Source organism: Solanum pennellii, chromosome 7 (assembly GCF_001406875.1).
Source record: "Solanum pennellii chromosome 7, SPENNV200".
Taxonomy (NCBI): Eukaryota; Viridiplantae; Streptophyta; class Magnoliopsida; order Solanales; family Solanaceae; genus Solanum; species Solanum pennellii.
This window is the reverse complement of record NC_028643.1, coordinates 7,715,397-7,725,685: the sequence shown is the minus strand read 5'-3', so window position 1 is coordinate 7,725,685 and position 10,289 is coordinate 7,715,397. Positions and strand designations below refer to the sequence as shown.

Sequence of the window (10,289 nt, the reverse complement as noted above, 5' to 3'; positions counted from 1 at the left end):
ATAAATTTTAAAATAACATATATAATGTCAGGCTGATTTGGTCTAGGGTTGTTTTTTTTAGTTAAGACCAAACCAACCCAAATATAGTCGGATTTTTTTTCTCCAATACCAAACAAAGTCAAACCAAATCACTACTCGGATTTTTTTGGGTTGCCCGATTTGCGGTTTGTTTTGATTTTTTATTTGATTTTGTGTACCCCTATCTGATATATGTATTTGGCCTTTGTATATATATATAGAGAGAGATCAAATTAGGTGCAATTCGTTTCAAATGCGTTGAATTTAAGCATGATTTGCATGTATACGGGAGATAGTGAGTCTCTCGCTTGCCTTTTTCATATCTCGTTCGTCTCTCCCCTATATATATATATGTATTTCAGAATGTATCTGATATTAAAGATACATGTATCTAATGTGATTTGCATGTAGCTGAGATACATTAGCTCTCTTATTCGTCTCTCTCCCGATGTATTTGAATTTCAAATGTATCTAGTTTAAAATTACATGTTGACTTGAAATCTAGAGGAATGGTGTGTCTAACTTGAAATTTAGTACAAAAATAATTATTTTAAATTATAGAGTGGATTAGTATTTATTCCATAAAAGGCCTTTAGGACATCCTTAAATTAAAAACAGATAGAAGCTAATATTGTTTTAACAAGCTAGCTAATCATAATTCAACTGCGTACTTTTACTTGTACATTTATTTCTCTGGAGTCATGTTGTGTAGATTTTGACCAAATATCTTAAAGATTAATTTTTCTCATATTAATATGGAAAATTGATTGTAACTTATAATATTTTTATATAGTTTTCAAATATTTGAATTTAAAATTTAAAATATTAAATTAAACTAATTTAATTTAACTTTAAAAATTGATCAAATTAATTTTCATAAAGTGATACGTGGCAAATAATAATTAACCAAAGAAGTATATGAGTGAGTCAATTCAGTTCATTTGTACCATGAGGAACAAAAAGGTATCAAATTAACTTATAAAAAGTATTTTTAGTGTTGTGAACGAGGTAAGTCCGTTGAAATCGAAGAATTTAATCAAACACTTCAATTGCAGGATTATTAACTATTGTTTCACAAGTTAATTAGTATAATCACGTATATATAAACACGAACTACATTGAAATAGTCACAATCTAAAATTATACCTTATTACAAATTTATTCAAATATTTTTCGCAAAATAAATCTTAAAGAATCTTCCCACAAACTTTTCCAAAATTGGAGAAGGAAGAAGTAGAGGGAAGAAAGAAATTGTCATTCTATTTCTTTTTTCTTTTTATTTAGGAAAAGATACGTAGTTTCTCGAAAAAACATTTTATAATTATAAAGAGACACAATTTTTAAATAATTTTTTCTCTTCCCGTTTATTGATAAATCAAATATATAAGGTGGTTACAATATTTGAATGTCAAGTCAATTCTTTTGTGCATACCATTACCGTGTTCTACGTTTAAAGAAAAACACAAAAAAGTATGAAATATTTATCTAATATATCATATTATAATATCCCTTGCTTCATTCCTTAAACTACTCATTTCTTCTTTAAAATAGCCAACAAGTTGCTTAATTATATTAGAACAATTGACCAAACCACTAAATAAATTGGCAAACCTTGCTATAAATACTTGGCTTAATCACTAAATAGTTTCAACACACTTCAAAGAAAATAGAAATTAAAGCTCAAATAATTACATCCAAAGTATAGGAATATGGCTAAGTCATTATTGAACTACACAACCTTCCTTGCTCTCCTTTTATGCTTCCTCCTCATATCATCCAATGGTTTGTACATCTTAATTTGTTTGCCATTTCATTTAATTGTTATGTCTTTATACTACTAAAAAACAATGGACTTATAGACAAACTTCGTCGCTGATCCATCGCTATTTTAAATCTATCGGTAATTCGTTGTTAAATAGGATTAGGGATGAATTTCACTGTTTACCTACAAAATTTGTTCACTGCTAAATCCAGTTTTTTTAGTAGTTTGCTCACCATCCATTTTGCTCTCTCTCCTCTCTCTCTCTATATATATACCTAAAATTACAATTAACTAGTATATATATCTAATAGAATTGGGAGGATTCATCCTAAAATATTTACTAATTCATGTTGTGTGTGTAGGCTAATTATCCCTTTTGCATATGGGGTCGTTTCGCAGGGTGTATAAGAATAATGTTGAATAGAATGTATTTGTAATACTTGCATACTTTAGTAGTAATATCTGCATAATTTATGCCAAAAAATTTTCTTTTGTAGTGTTTGATTTAGTATATATATAAAAAAATAAAACGCATTCCGTATCATTTCTATGTAAAACAAATGTTATGTTTTTACATAATTTCTCATGTTTTTTTTTCCGTATAAAGTCAAAATCAGATGAACAAATTGTTGTTGGATGCAGAGATTGAAGTTGTTGAGGGGAAAACTTGCCGATGGCAGAGCAATTTATATCGATCGAGGTTTTGTTTGTCTAGCAAGTATTGTGTAAAACGTTGCAGAGATGAGATTTCAAAGGTAACCAAAGGTCAGTGCATTACAAAAGGCTGGGGTCGTTATTGCTTCTGTTGGCGCACAGGGGCCTGCCCTCCTAAGCCTTAAATCAATCAATAACAAAATTAATGTTATGCATGGTGTGTGTGTGTGTGTGTTATCAAGAATAAAAAACACTATCAATTCTATCATTAGAATTGTAGTGATTGTGAGGAAATTGTACTTTTATCATTATGATGTTTGTATTATGTTATGTTCCCTAGTTTTTTTTAATGTCAATTTGAATAAATTGTTTATGGTCATTGTCATTGAGTTGACTTCTATATGTAATATATAATTTGCGTTGCTATTAGGCCTCATTTGTTTGCATCTTAATAGAGGTTCGAATTTTAATCATTCAGATTCATTTGTCTGCACTTAATAGAGGTTTGAATCTTAATCATTCAAATTCAGTCCATTAAGTGTGTTTGATTTTTAGGTCTGAATCTGAATGATTCATATTCAACCCATTAAGTCAATTTGCTTCTTTTTTTCAAAAGCCTCTTAACGGACCTGAAAAGGTCTGAACGGATCAGCTCCACAGGAGAGCCTTAACACCATTAAAACTTATTTAATAAGTTATAAAATAATACAGTCGCCTCTCCCAGTCTTTACATGACTTTTGCTCTCACAACTACAAACCTTCTTCCTCTCTTTTCTCAATCAAACACAAATTGTTGAACTAGTTGGTAACAAAAATAATGGAGCTCTTAATAATTCTCCATCTCAAACTTCAGTTTCACCTGGAAAAAAAAAGTTTTGGGGAAGAAAAAAAACTTATTCGTCTGAATTGGAAATTGATGAGAAGATAATTACTACTCTGAAGTTATTGATTAAAGAAATAGTACACCTACATTTGAAGAAAATACAGAAAAATTAGATGAACTTGACTAGAGAGTATGTACTGTACAAGTGTTAGTTTATTTTGTGATAGTTTCCACTACAAAAAACATGAATGACGTTAGAGGTTCACAAGTTAGAGAATTGGATTAAGGTTATCGGGAAAAAAAAATAAGAATTCTTTAGTATTTCTAATTAGCCAAAATATATGTTAGGCATTGATAATGTGACACCTTATTTATTATTTTTCAACTAGTATTTATCATAGTTAATGAAGTTTTTGATATTATATTGTACCTATAAAATACTTTTCATTCATGAATTTTTTTTATGTTATGCTTGATGATTATCATATTCTTATAATATAATGTTTGATTTCATATGCACATTCAGATATTGAAAACAAACAATAATCATTCAATGTTCAGATTTGAAGACCGCATCTTTATATTCAAATGTGTATTCAGATCTAGACACCTAACTCTTAATGCAAATCTTAATGTTCAAACGTGTATTCAGATTCAAAGATTTTAATCTTAATGAAAACAAATGATGTCGTATATCCAATGCAAGTAGTAAATAAGGAAGATGATTGCAGTAGGCTTATTATCAACACAAAATTATCAACATAAAATTGGTGAAACATGTGTAAGAATAATTTTAATTAGAATATATATTCACTCAATAGTATTTCATTAAATCAGAATTGAGTTTACAAATTATTATTGAAAAATAATTCTAAAAATACCACTTATTATTATTTTTTTGCTGGGCAAATAAACTTGAATCGTCATTAATTATTTGCATAATTTTTAAATATATATGTAGATATGATTGTCCAAGAAATTCTTCCAAGGGTATATACAGATAGTGTGAAAGATATTTTGAATTTTAGCAAGCTATATTTGAATCATGAATTCAAATATCTATAATAGTGACATTAATTATTAGTAATTGAGTTTTGAATAAATTTTATGCAGAATTAAATTTGTCGTTTAAGTGCAATAATTAAATCAATTTTGTATCCTTTTCTTAATGTAAGAGAAGTAACTAAAGAGGTTGGTTAGTTGTATATTTTTTGTCACAATCTAAACCGACTTGTGAGTGGCATCCACACTCGATCTCCTAAGTGGTCAAATCAATAAATTCAACCCCAACTTATTTTTATCATTCAACTTACAAAATACTAATCATAATGCGAAAGCTTAAATTTTATTAATGTAAGAAACATAAATTCATTATAGTCTACAATATGTCATTTCCAAAACCTGGAAGTCATCACATCAAGTAAATCTAATCTCCAAATACTAAGTCTAAGAGTATCAAAGACACTGAAATAAATGAAATAAAGTAATTTATATCTGAAAATTAAGGACATCAGGTCATGACCGAGAGAATCGACACAATTTTGAATGAATAGCTCACCCTTGAAACTGATATACTGAGACTGACTAGAGCTTAGGGCGAGTCAAAGTCGCTGGTACACTCGCTACGCTGATAAAAGAAAAACACAAGTAGGGCTCAGTTGAGTAGATATCATCGGCAAACTCAAACTAGTAACTAATACGCAACGAATAATAGTATAAAATCAACCATGACATGTAGAAGATGATAACCAACAAACAACATGAATTTACTTTGTTGATAATGTATAAAACATAAGCTCACAAAAATTTATATAAGTATGGATATACATTTTTATTAGTATGTTCACAAAAAAAAAGGCTGGAAAATGAATTTACTCATTAAATTTGTAACTTTCATCTACTTTTTCTTCTTATTGAGAAAGTTGTATATATTCTTAATTCATAAATTCACTAGAGAACTTGACGATGCTTCGCGCGATCATTAAATAATATATTCAGTTCGATCAATTTTATATTTACTTTATTGTCTAACTGTAAGATTATTACTTATTTTAATTATATTACGAAAACTCCTTCATTAATTGTTATATCTTTTTTTATATTCTCCAATTAAAATAGTCTCAAAAGTGTTATAAAATAAATAGTTTTACGAATTAATAAATGTATGATAAACTAACTAGCTTAGCAAACCAATATTGATAAACTAAATTTAAAATAAGAACAAGCAAAGAGAGAGGGTAATCTATTACAATCTCTCTCTTATTTCAGTGTATGAAGTAATATACAAACTATTACTTGGCCATTAAGAAGTTATCCACTTGGTCAAGTGATGACATGTCTCAAATATGTGACCCTGTCACCAATTTAAAATTGAAAGTGATGACATTTCTCAAATTGGTCGCTCCACATGACATTCACCATAGTTTTACAATACTCTCCCTTAAATGTCAATGTAAAAAAAAAAGTTGAAGGAACAAAAATATACATAGACATTCATAATATGCAATGTTTGCTTCCTCATTAGAAACTTTTCTAAGAAAATTCAATGGAACAAAATCTAGACTAAAAAAGAGTGCAGCGCGTATATTATTCCTCCCGATAAAGACCACGATTTAGATGCTTAAGTTATAATTCCAATCTTGTCTACCATCTTCTCAAGAGTTGAGGCTAGTAAATATTTGATGAATAAATCTGTTAGATTATCACTTGAACGAATTTGTTGTTTATCAATATCATTGTTCTTCTGAAGATGATATGGTTAAGAATAATTTTGCTGAAATGTTCTATTTCCTGGACATCACACTTCAAACCAAATCTTTTTGTGATGAAATGTATTTGATCTCAATCATACACATTCTCTACTTGCTTCGTGAATAGCTATTATCTTAACATGATTTGAAGAAGTAGCGGCAATGGACTGCTTCGTAGATCGCCATAATATAGCAGTACCTCTGTATGTAAGCAAATAGTTTGTTTGTGATCATACTTTATATAAATCAGATAAATAAGCTGCATCTGCATGACTAACAAGATCTGCAATATCTGTTGTTAGTATAAAATAGACCCATGTCACTAGTCCCTTTAAAATATCGCAATATATGTTTAATTTCATTCCAATGTCTTTGTATAGGGGAAAAATTATATCTTGCAAATAAATTAACAGAAAATGTTATGTTAAGTCTTGTGGCATTAGCAAGATACATAAGTGCACCAATTGCACTAAGATAAAGTATGTCAGGACCAAGGGGTTCCTCATTCTCCTCTTGAGGTCAAAACGGATCCTTACTCACCTCAAGTGATCGAACAACCATTTAAGTATTTAATGAATGTACATTGTCCATGTAAAATCGTTTTAATTTTTTTTCAATATACGCATATTGATGGATGAAGATTTCGTTTACTAAGTGATCAATTTGTAGACAAGACAAAGTTTGGTCTTTTCAAGGTCGTTCATATCAAATTGTTTTTTAGATATTCAATTTCCTTTTGAACCTCTTTAGGCTTCCATTGAGCTTTATGTAATCAACATAAACGTCAAGAATAACAAAACCTGATATTGTTTTCTTAATCAAGATACAAGGATGAATTACATCGTTTATATAATCTTCTTTTATCAAGTATTCATTGAGGCGATTATAACAAATGCGCCCTAATTGTTTAAAGTCGTATAATGATTTTTGTAATTTCATTAAGCACATTTTCCGAGATTTTAAACTATATGCTTCAGGAATTTTAGATGTATTTTAGAATTTCATGTACAGCTAAACTCAGGAGATATCGAAAAGTTATTGCATTCATAATCGGTGAATATGTTTCTTCATAGTTGACATCGGCTCTTTGAGAGAATACTTGTGCGACAAGGCGTGTCTTGTATCTAACAATTTCATTTCTCTCATTTCTTTTTCGTATAAAGATTTCATTTATAGCCAACTGATTTACATCATTAGGACTTTGGACTACTGATCCAAAAACCTCACGTTTAGCAAGTAAATTCAATTTTAATTGAATTGCTTCTTGTCATTTTGGTCAATCACATCTCCGTCGACATTCTTCGATAGATAGAGCTTCAAAATACTTACTGTCTTGCATAATATTAAGTGCAACGTTATAAGCAAAAATATTATCCGCCATAATGTTTGATCTATTCAACTTTATCCCATTATCCGAAGAACTTATTGATAGTTCTTCATTCACTTGAATCTCAGTGTCATTGATTTCTTCAGAAATCATGATTGTTCATTTTTTTTTACCAATATTAAAGCATTATACTTTTTTTGCTAAACCATTTCAAAATCATATTTATATGCTTGTGATCTTTGTTTTGATAAAATTTTTGACATAAATTGTTCCTTGAAAGGTAGAAAAGAGATTCAAATTATTAATAATGTCTTAAGTAATCACTTAGGCAAAATATATACACGGTTCAACTTCACAAGCCAACAAAGTACTCTCCTTATTTCTAGTTGGATTCAACATGTTGCATCAAAGGTACTAGAAGATCTTTACCTACATCTTATAATATTACATGAGAAGTTTTACCACCTATATTGTGATTTTATACACATTGAAACTCTTCGCAATCTAAAATTGAAATAGATGTAACTTGTACCTATCGTCAGATTTATGATTCTTGAAATCTTTTAGTATAATTAATGTTCAATTCGTATCTTATTATTAGATTATGGTTTAAAGATGTGTGGTTCTCATGTCTTCGACTATGGAGAGTTGTTCTTCTATTGGTGAACTCACAATACAAGGTTCGAACAAGTTTAAAACTCTTTTGAATAGTAGCTATATTGACATAATTTTGATCACTATTGATAATTCAAGTATTAACATATGGAATTAACAAAATCTAGGTTGTTGATCCAATAAGATTAAAAGATGTGATCATTTTCACTAATATGTTGTAGCCCTTAGTAGTACAAGAAATCAATATCACATCTTATACTGTAAATCGATCAAAAAAGTTGATTTTATTTATTTCACCATCATAATGAAATGTGTTAATACTTTGGATTGTTAAATACAACTAAAATTATGTCAACGCAATCTTTAATCAAAAGAGTTCTAAACTTGGTTCAACCTTTAATTATGAGTTGACCAAAATAAGAACAACCATCCAAAGTTAAAGACTCAAAACAACACAACTCCTTAACACCAATTTAATAAATAAATTACCACTTAAACCTTAGTTAGACTGTAAGATTTCAAGAATTGTTACCAATTGATTCAACCAGATATAGCTCGACCTCTTCTAGGACCTGTGATATAACATGTTAAATTCAACCCTTGAAAAACGAAATGTACTCTGTTGGCTTGTGAAACCGAAAACCTATAGTTGTTTTGACTAAATAATTACCAGAGATATTATCAATAATTAGGATCTCTTTACTACTTCATAAGGAAAAAATTCATTTCAACATTTCTATCAAAACAAAAATAAAATAAAAAGAAACATTTAAGACACGATGTAAGGAAAATATTTAGGCAAAATATGAGAATACAATGTGAGAGACCTATGTATTTATAGGGCTTGAACTGAAGAGATGTTTGGGAGATTCTTAATGCACTCAACAGATTACCTTAATGTGCTGCTTATCTTTGGAAAAAAAATTCAAAGAAATCAGAATATAATCAAATTTCATTTTAAAAAACAATCTATAGTTATAGCTAATATAAAAGGGGAACTTTCACATAAGGTCACTAAAAAATAGCTTAATTACTCTTCATAGTTATAATTTGATAATTACAATTAGTAGCTACATGTTACAGGGAGGAGAGAAGCGAGCGAGACTGGGAGAGAGGAGAGAGGCGAGAGACGGGGCAAAAAGTGGGAGAGAGGTGAATTGTATATGTATATTGGTTAGATAATTGTATATTATACATATGCACTTGTACATATGGCAAGCGAGATTAGGAGAGAGAGGAGAGAGAAGAGAGGCGAACGAGATTGGGAGAGGGAGGAGAAAGGCGAGCAAGAGAGGGCAGAGAGTGGGAGAGAGGTGAATTGTATATGTACATTGGTTAGATAATTGTATATTATGCATGTGCATTTGTATAAAAAGCAAGCGAGATTGGGAGAAAGAGGAGAGAGGCGAGCGAGATTGGGAGAGGGAGGAGAGAGGCGAGCGAGAGAGGGCATAGAGTGGGAGAGAGGTGAATTTTATATGTATATTGATTAGATAATTGTATATTATACATATGTATTTGTATATTATGGCGAATTATACATATACAAATGTGGCTAATTATACAAACTCGAAGTCAGCCACATAATTAATTTATAATGTTAGTCGTGAGTGGTAATTATAACAAACTTTAACTATGATGAGTAATTAAGTAGTATAAGTTTGCTTAACCGCGTAATTTTTCCTTAAACTTTTGTAGAAAATACAAACAAAGAGAAATCATAAAGTGAACTAAAAAAAACGTTGTTCTTACAATCTTAAGCTAATTATTTAAAAAGAAAAAAACGAAATCAGTATATAATCTTCCGAACTCTTGTCGACATCCATAATTCCCACAAGCTGATCATTATCGATAGTGTAACGACCTGTTTAGTCGTTATTGAGCAGCAGAGTTTATTCTGGTAATAACTGTCAGGGTCGACGGATCCCACGAAGGACCGTCATGGGCACGACGGACCGTCGAGGGGGTCTCGTTCCAATTCACTTAGATTCTGAAAATTTGGGTACTGAGATCGACTCTCTGAACTTCGCGACGGAATGGCAGGACGGACCGTTGAGGGCACGACGGACCGTCACAATTCTTTCCACAGAATTAACTCTCTGAACTTTGTGACGGACCTGCAGGACGGACCGTCACAGTCTCCGTGAGCCCACTCGGGTCGGAATTCTGCTTAAGTTTTTAAAGGGGATTTTTGGACTTTTCATGCTTATAATTATAAGTTAGTGGGTTATTGTTAATAATTCAATTACTTGGGGATTAAAGGAGTTAACCTTGAAATGAATAGTGGGTTATTTTTATCATCTTTTATACTTAATTATATGACAATTAGGGTAAAAGAAA

At 30.2% G+C, this 10,289-nt stretch overlaps 1 long non-coding RNA gene across 1 annotated transcript; it reads left to right on the top strand.

Moving 5' to 3' along the window:
* Positions 1-1,663: 1,663 nt before the first annotated feature.
* Positions 1,664-2,911, top strand: LOC107025550. The gene is made up of 2 exons (XR_001457417.2): positions 1,664-1,800; positions 2,423-2,911. It is a non-coding gene; the product is annotated as an uncharacterized LOC107025550 (long non-coding RNA).
* Positions 2,912-10,289: the final 7,378 nt, after the last annotated feature.